General features: G+C 37.9%; 1 long non-coding RNA gene across 1 annotated transcript; it reads right to left on the reverse strand.

The window, feature by feature from the left end:
- Positions 1 to 2,387: 2,387 nt before the first annotated feature.
- On the reverse strand, positions 2,388 to 5,790 carry LOC107819836 (uncharacterized). The gene is made up of 2 exons (XR_001655803.2): positions 3,318 to 5,790; positions 2,388 to 3,239 (listed from the first exon to the last, which is right to left on the reverse strand). It is a non-coding gene; the product is annotated as an uncharacterized LOC107819836 (long non-coding RNA).
- Positions 5,791 to 9,219: the final 3,429 nt, after the last annotated feature.

Here is a 9,219-nt window from a genome sequence, read left to right on the forward strand (position 1 = left end):
GAGCCTTTAATATTGTTTCTTTGCCAACCACATTACAAGCCTTACCCATTTGTTTGAATTAATCATCTATTTGAACCTTTTAACCTCTTATGAGCACTTGAATTGTTATGAACTGTGTAAAAGTTAAAGTGTGAGGTGGTTGTTTTGGCTTTTGAGTGGAACTAATGAAATAAGGAGAAAGGTTCACTATTTTGAAAAAATAAGAGCCACATGAATAAAAAAGAAAGAGAAAAGGAAACAAAAGTTGTATTGTTGTGAAAAAAAATTTCCTTGATAAGTGGTGACTCTTGATGTAATTGTGCTTGTGCTTAAAGAAGTATGGTGTAAAATACATTGATGTGAAGGCGGAATTTGGTTTGACATAAGTATGAGGTTTGAATGTTAAAGTATATGTATTAAAGTGCTTAGGGAGGTGTAGTCACTCTTCTATCTAAATGTATCCTACCCGTCTCGCAGCCTACATTACAACCAAATAAAGTCCTATTTGATCCTAGACTGAATGAACTCGATTAGTAGAGTAATACACTACGGGCAAGCCTATGGTGCATCTTTTGTGGCATAAGAATGTTATTTCTGATAGTGAGTGAATTCTTTCTATCTTGAGTTCCTAAGTGCTCCTATATTTTATTGTGTGGAACTACTCTTTTTTGTTGTGTGAGGGCACTTGATTCATGAAGGAAAGGTAATATCAGTGATCTCTACGTTATAGTAAGTGGGTGAGTTGTGAATAATGCGAGGTACTTGTGAGTCAAATCTTGAGGTGAAGATGTTACGCTTTTGTGCTTAGTCTATTTTAAATATTCTTAGTGTGATGAGTTAGGAAAATTGTTTAAAAAACTCGTGTCTATATAAAGTGTAGTTTGATTGCTCGAGGATGAGCAATGGTTTAGGTATGGGTGCTGATGTTAGGCTAGAAACTCGTGTTTTAGCCGTAGTATTACATGTCAATGACTGCATTTTTACGTACATTTGAGTTCAAATGATAGTGAATTGCACTTAGTACGTGTTTTATGCCTTGCAGGAAGTGATCCTGAGCTCAAAAGTTAATTTGGAGCTTTGAAGTATGAGTAAAAGCCTAATACATTAAGCAGAGATCGTGTTCGGAGGTCATGTACCAAGTCCGGATGTTAAAAGAGGACGAAATAAGTTCACTCTGAGAAAATTACACTGCTGCACCGCATAGGGCACCGCAAGGCGTGGCGCAGCAGTGTAAAATGCTGCGTGATGCGAAAAGGTGAGGCTGCTGATAAAATGCACTAACGCGCTGCATGGTGCGGCGCAACTGTTCAACTTTTACAGAGCGATGTCCTAGTTCGCGCACGAAAGGGTTTTTTCGTCTGGGCTAGACCCTACTTAGTATAAATACATGTAAAAATGCTATTTTGAGAGGTTGGACATAATTTTGACACAAATTCAACCTAAGAAGGCAGGAGACACAATAGGAGCAAGGCGGGGAATTCTTCTACGAGTTTTTCCTTCCTCTTCCTATTTTTCATTGTTTGTTATGACTTTTAGTATTGTAGTTTTACATACTATTATGAATAGATAATTTGTTATCTAGGGTTTTGATGGAACCTTTTTTAGTATAAATTCTTGTTATGTTTTGATAAAATTGAGCTGTAGTATAATCTCTATTTGTTCAACTACGTTCTTGTTGTAGTTAATTGATAAGATCCTCAATTAGCTGTTCCTATTTAGTATGTATTACTCGGGATATAGTGCATATTTAGGTAGTTGTTGAACAACATCACTCCTGACGTATGTGAGGAATCAATAACCAAGGGTTTAAAGGTGGGATTAGGGATAACGAAACTTTGGGTGCGATCTAAGTGAGCTGTAATTAAAGCCAGCTAGCGTAACTCGGGAGAGTATGTCTAGTAAATTGTCGTAATTACTCGGGAGAGAATTACAACACACAGAGCGCTCATGATCGATAGAGAATACTTAGGCAAAATTATAGAAGACCTAGCGGGAAAGATTCCGACAATTGGGGAAATCAGATCCTTTTATCCTTGAATGCAACTTCATTCTTGCTAATTGATAGTTTTTATTGTCATTTTTCCCTAGTTAAATAATTTCTTTTAATTCACAAATCAATTCTTGAACTCTGAAAGTTGTCTGAGCTTATCATTAGCGATACTAAAAAGTTGTAGCAAATAGGTTAGTTCCCTGTGGGATTCGACTTCGGACTCTTGAACCGGATTATTTTTTCAGCGACCGCTTAGTCCTTTTTATAAGTCATAGTTGGGCGTGATCAAATTTTGGCACCATTATCGAGGAACTAACGGTGTTATTCGTTACAACTTGAAAGAATTGTTAGGATTTTTAGTTTAGATCAATTTTCCGTGTATGAAATATCCAAAGCGAGAACAAATGTACATAGGAGATTCAAAGCAACAAACTTGTCACAAAATTCTCATTCATGATAATCCCACAAATGGGATGTACAAAAGGTGGCATCTAAGGTGTATTGGGCCTATTATCTATGGGTTCCGGAATAGGGTCGGTCTGGAAGTCTTAAGGAAGAAGAACGTCCGGAAGTAGAGTGGCCGAGAGAGGTAAAGAAAATAGATGTTCCAAAATCTCTTCTCTTCCGTCAATATCGTCCAGGTCTCTTCCTGAACTATTCTCTCCTATATCAAGGTTGTATTCTCGAGTGTCGGGAGAAGGATAACCTAAGACAGTCTGAGGTTCTTTATTTGCCCTCATGATCCATGATTCCCCTTTCAATATCCGACTTCGCGGCATAAACCTCATGGGGAACACTAGTCGGGATTCTAAAGAAACCCAATTCTTGTTAACATTAGCTTTTTTGTTTATTTGTAGGAGTCGTTGGTCCAACGCATCATAAGCCTCTTGAAATTCAGCTCTCTCGGCACCACTATATTGGAAAAGTTCATCCAAAAGGGAAAGTACAAACTCCAGTTCCTCCTCTCTGTCCTATATCCGGGAATGCTCCGTTACAGATTGAAGCTCAACCTTCTCATTCTTAGCCAGTTCATCCGTGAGAGTTCGGATCTTCTCATCGGCTTTGGAAAGATCTTGTATGTACATAAAATGAATACCCTAGAGTTCTTTCTACTGCCTCTCCGAACTCTGTTTTGTGGTCTCTGTCCTTAGCATCAAGGCTTATTTTTCTGCTTTGAGCCCTTCGACCTCAGCTTTCAACCCTTTGATCTTATTAAATTTGGCCTTATCCGTACATACCTCTTTAGAGCTTTTAGATACAACCATTCATGCTGAAATTAAAACATAAATTGTGAATGACTTATGAGTGCAAGACAATAACCGAAAGCAATCTCAAAAGTAAAGCATACCCTGATGGTTCTATCTGTCAACTGTGTCATCAACCTCTTTGTATCATACTATGCCCTCTGTTCATGTTTGATAGGACTAGAAATTTAGTAAAGGTACTTATCTACATGGCGAGGCTCTGCTCTAAGGTTAACATTGTTAGGTAGGGTGAAAAAAATAGTATGCTCACTCGGATCAACAGAAGGTCCAGTGAAAGTATCCTAAGCATGCGCTTCATTGTCACAACGTGTTGACCATGTGACTCGGAAGAGAAGAGATTATTTAGGGCAGATCCAGAAGGTCTTGAGAACGATCTTGAGCACCCCTCCTTCTGGATTACAAGATCTAGATAAGATACATCCCCTCATCAAGTAGCCCTTGGGGAATATGAAATTCAGAACCCTTGTCCAGATTAGGGTTTAACTTCTCAAATCTGGGTTAAGTATACTCTTACGAATTGACTTCTACCATGACCTTATTTTTCTCTACTTCTTCACCATGATGGTAGCGAGTAGCCAAATGGCTCAGTTGGGGACAATTCTTATCAATCTTCGAACATTTATCTTTTTTCTCAGCTATCCTCTTTCTTTTCAAAGAGGAACTAATAGAAGGAGGCTTAATGAGTGCTACACTGGAGTCACCCAGCTTCTGGAAATTCTAGGGGAGGTTATCACTTCTCGCGCTTTTTCTTTTTCTCACCGAGGGACCATGAAGTTGAAGTCTGTGGGTTTTTACTCTCAGCTTAAGGCCAAAACCAATGTTTTTCTAAGTCAGGACTGCCATGGAAAAAGCCCTCATGATCTAGGACACCTGCTCTTCTATATCGTCGATCCATAAATTCAAGGGGAATAACTACAATCCAAAAGAAGGGAGTGAGAGGAACCCATGAGATAACATAGATAGAAGATTTAAGAAAGGGTACTTATGGTTAGGGTTCCACTTCTCTGAAAAAGGAATCTTCTCCGAATTGATGAGACACAGGGTTGATATTATGACTTATCTATCTAAACCCCTATATTCACGCTCGTCATTACAATTAATGATCAGAGACATCATACCCCGATGGTTCACAGTGAGTGTACCACCCTAGTAAATCTTAGGGGGAAAAGGTGAATAAGATGTTACAAGGTAAATGGCACGTAAGCTAAAGTGGATAGCTAGTAGAGATAGACAACTAACCTCTAGATTATTAGACCTGTTTGAGCTAGGAAATCCAATATCTCCACCATGTATCTTGATTGACCGAGTCTATGGGAAGTGAGAACCCGATAGTGAAATGGTAAGTATAAACAAAATAGTGTCCGAGATGATAGATAGTGAGTTACTCATCAATATTAATGCTGTGAAAATTGATATATTTATCGATCTGCAGTCCTTTTGAATAACGGGTAGGAGTTCCTGGGTGATCACGGATGCAAATTTGATCACCGAGGTATTATATCACCAGATTGTTCATCAATTTTATCCAAGACAAATAAGTCAAACATCAAACCTATTTGCTTGAGGATTATATCAACATAACTTTTTGGCTTGTGCCTTTTGAAGAAGGACCGCTAGTGACCGCCTTGCTTGATTTGCACTTCTTGGATGATGGTGGGCTATTCTTAATATTCACCCATACGACCATCAAAGAAGCCTTTTCACCCACTTCGGGGTCAAATATAGGCGAGAAACAAAACATACAAAATGAGAATAATTAATTATGTTCAACAAAACTCTACTGTAGTATGAAACCCAATCCACACATAATATCGTTGTGGTGAAACCCGATCCACACATATCAATCTACATGAGAATAACTATTGGGCAATAATTCTCATACTCACCAAGAATGTGTGTCTCAACAACAAGCACGTAAAGTGCATAATATAATTATGGAGAGATGGATAGCATAATGCGCTACGAAAAGGAAAGCACAACTACGATGCAATAAGTAAAACAGCATCTCAGTCATCCCACTCATATATCATGACAAGGCCTAAATAGGGCCACAACATACGTGCAAAAAACGGAATAATCTCACAAACCATCATACCAAAAGAGAGTAACACATGAAATATATCAAGGCATGAATAAAATCAACTCCACCCAACACACCAAAGCAAATGCTGCATTGAGTAAGCAAACTCAATCTAATGTAGAATACACATTCTCATTAGGCCTATCAATCGGTGTGTCACAGACCCAATTAAAAAAAGAAAAACTCTGTGATTTTTGGCTCCTAAATTGTTCTAGCAGCATTTCTCCTATGCCAGGGTCGAACTCCCTTCAATAACTATGTTTAAGGGACATTTATATATGTAGGAGAAGTCCCGGAGGATTTTAACCAAGTTCAAGAAAAACAGAGAAACGTTGGACTCTAGAATGTGCTGGGTGTGCCAGACTGCTTGTGGCCCTTACTTTGGGTGCTATGGTGAGTGTTGGGCACTAGGGATAAAACTGAAATTAAGTGCCATATTAGATGTTAGGCACTAGTAACAACATTGGAATTCCGTGCTATAGTGGGTATTGACTAGCTATGCCACTACTTTATTTTTTTCTCTATTTTTCTTCCAATCACTCCTACACAAGCAAAAAACAAAATTAGGCACAAAACGTCACAATGCACTCTAAGCATCACTATTATTATACTAAAATGTTAGGAAATTTGCATCACACTATATGTGTTTTTAGCCATACATAACCACTTCACACTTAAGTTTTTGCTCGTCCTCGACTGAACCAAAACTACACCAATAATGCCACCTCTAAATACAACCACAAGCACACAACTTAGAGGATCATATATCAGTTAAGCACATTACACCGATGACTTTGGTTGATAGCAACAATTAAGCTCTAGCATATGTACCTTCCACACACTTTCCACTTTTTAATGCCAAACTTTTGCAACCCATATAAACAAAATTCTCATGATAATCCTAGACTTAAGAATCAACTCAATGTCACAAAGTATACTTGGCTTGAACACTCACCATGACCGAGAAGTCTAATACCATTACATATCCATTGCGAAATCATGTGCCCTCACAATAAAGCAAAGAGAGTAGACAGTTTGCACATTCAAATTGCTACGACCCAAACCGATGGGCCGCGATGAGTGCCTGAGTCCTACCTGTCAAACACCCCTAAGCATGCGTCTAAGATATGAACCTGAATAACATCTACTGCATCACAGAATTAACATACATGAAGGAAACCTACCATCAAGGCATATGCACGTATACATGCATAATACAGTGGGCGAGCCGGCAAGGCTTCCATAGCCAACTACACATCCAATAACTGAAATCCGACAAGGCCACATGCAACCTAACTATACATACTATCTATAGACCTCTAATAGAAACATAACTGTACAAAGACGGTACTGAGCCACGTCATACCCATATATATATATACACAAACGTATTGTACCAAAATCAAAAGTAGCTCCGGATCAGATGGAGCATGCCAACTCTCGCTGATCAGGGATCCTAAGAAGGGTGACTATCAGCTTGCCTACCTGCACCTGCGGGCATGAAATGCAGGCCCCGTAAAATAGGGCGTCAGTACAAAAAATGTACTTAGTATGTAAGGCATGAAAATTAGTACGTAAAAGACATAGATGAAACATGGAATATAGAAACACATCTTTAAATATGAATAACTGTATAAATTCTGAAACGTTTATAATGTCATGTACGTGCATATGAATGTCGTGTCATGCATAGGTATGGGTGTACATAATATCATCAAGCCACTGAGGGCATCCCATTATATCGTCTCGGCCACTGTGGGCAACATCATCAACATATACCCACTGATCAGATGGTGGTGCGTATATAATGCCGTAACCTTTTTTCATATCCCATATACATATATTTACATATATACATGTATATAATGACATCTGGTCATGGGTCATTGCACATGTATAAATGAGTGGAATAAATGAAAAATACGTAATAATTTCAATATTTCTTCCGGATAAACTTTTTCCACTGTGTATCATTCTGAGACCCATTAACAGAAGATAATAATAATTCATATGGGAAATCACAAATATAGATACCCCTAGTATTTCTATGAATAGAGTAATTCATGGACATTGTGTGTTTGCTCGTTTCTTCAATATAATTTGGACCACGCCAAAAAAAAAAGAAAGGAGAGCCTTAACATACATGTTTCTTGAATTATTTGAAAGAATTTGCTTCTGCGAAATTATTGAACGGAATTTATACTTGGATTTGAAATTGGAATGAAATTCTTGACAGAATAAGATGTAATTGGAACGAAATTCTTCACTTGAATTATTTGAACAAATGTAATTGGAACGAAATTTTTAGCTTTGTTCCAAAGTTTTTGTTGGATTTGTGTAGAACTTGGATAAAATTGCTTTTGGTGAAGCTTTAATATGCTTCTGTTTCAACGTCTTTGAAATGAAGTCCAAAGGCAGATTGTGTCTTTCTATTGAATTGCTTACTAAGTTTCTAAAATTGATCCCAAGTCTTATTTGCTAAGACTTAATATGTAAGTCATATCTTAATCATCTTCCTAATTAGCCATTTGGTAACAATGACTACTTAGTCATCTTTCAATGTTGTGGCTTCTTGCCACATGGGGTGGTGGTGGGTTTTTAATTTTTTATCCACTTATTAGTCAACTGGGTAATGTTCTGTTATCTGGTAATTAATCCATTACCCGTATAATTTAAAGATTGCCTCAAATTACTTAAAATTCTATTTATTTTTAAAATACTTCATATATACTTTATATATTATACTATCATGGTCACATGGTACCTCGCATGGTACTAGTTCATAATTATTGGGTATTGTTGCTCGACCTGTATTTTATTACAAATTGTCCACTTTCAATGAAACTCATTTTCTTTAATCTGTGTAACCCTTTATCTTTCATAACACTTATTTATTGCTTGTTATAAATAGCGTAAGTACGTTAATGTCAAGATGATCTCATCCTCGAGTCTACGTCGGTTAGCTGAAAATAAAATTTTTAACGTACGAAAACGCGAGATGTAACATCCTTCCCCCCTTAGAAACATTCGTCCTCGAATGTTCAACTTCCCGTGAACTATATAACTTTGGCAAGGTCGTCTCTGTAACAACACCACTACTAACTCTCCCCGTAGAAGCTTAATAACCCAACACAAGAATTCATACACGTAACTTATGGTTATGACGTCTCAGTTGGATCCTTCTCTTGAGGAGTAAATAAGTAGGAATATCTAGACTTCATGTCTTCCTTGGCCTCCTAAGTCACATCTTCCAAATTATTGTTTCTTCAAAGTACTTTCACCGAAGCTACGCCTTTAGTTTTCGATCTCCGAATCTGTCCGTCTAATATAACAATGGGAGTTTCTTCATAGGATAGCTGCTCTATGACCTGAGCGTCGTCAACTAACACAATTCTGAAAGGATCTTCGATACATTTATGGAGCATAGACACATGAAAGACTGGATGTACAGACTCCAAGTCCGAAGACAAGTCTAACTTATATGCTACCTGGCTTACTTTGCGTATGATCCTCTATGGTCCCAGGTACTGAGGGCCTAGTTTTCCTTTCTTTTTGAATCTCATGAAAGCTTTCATCGATGATAACTTTTTGGAATACCCAGTGGTCCACCTGAAATTCCGAGTCTCGTCGTCGATTATCCGTATAAGTCTTCTGATGGCTTTGAGCTACCAATAGCCTTTCCTGTATAAGCTTAATTCTCTCGATTGCCTGCTATAACAATTCTGGTCCTACTAACATAGTTTCCCCAACATCGAACCACCCAATAGGCGACCTACGCATCCGTCCGTAAAGAGCTTCGTATGGAGCCATCTGAATATTGGAATGGTAACTATTACTATATACGAACTCAATAAGTGGTAGATGATCATCCCAGCTACCTTTGAAGTGTATTACACAAGCTCATA

The sequence above is a fragment of the Nicotiana tabacum genome, chromosome 20 (genome assembly GCF_000715075.1).
Source record: "Nicotiana tabacum cultivar K326 chromosome 20, ASM71507v2, whole genome shotgun sequence".
Taxonomy (NCBI): Eukaryota; Viridiplantae; Streptophyta; class Magnoliopsida; order Solanales; family Solanaceae; genus Nicotiana; species Nicotiana tabacum.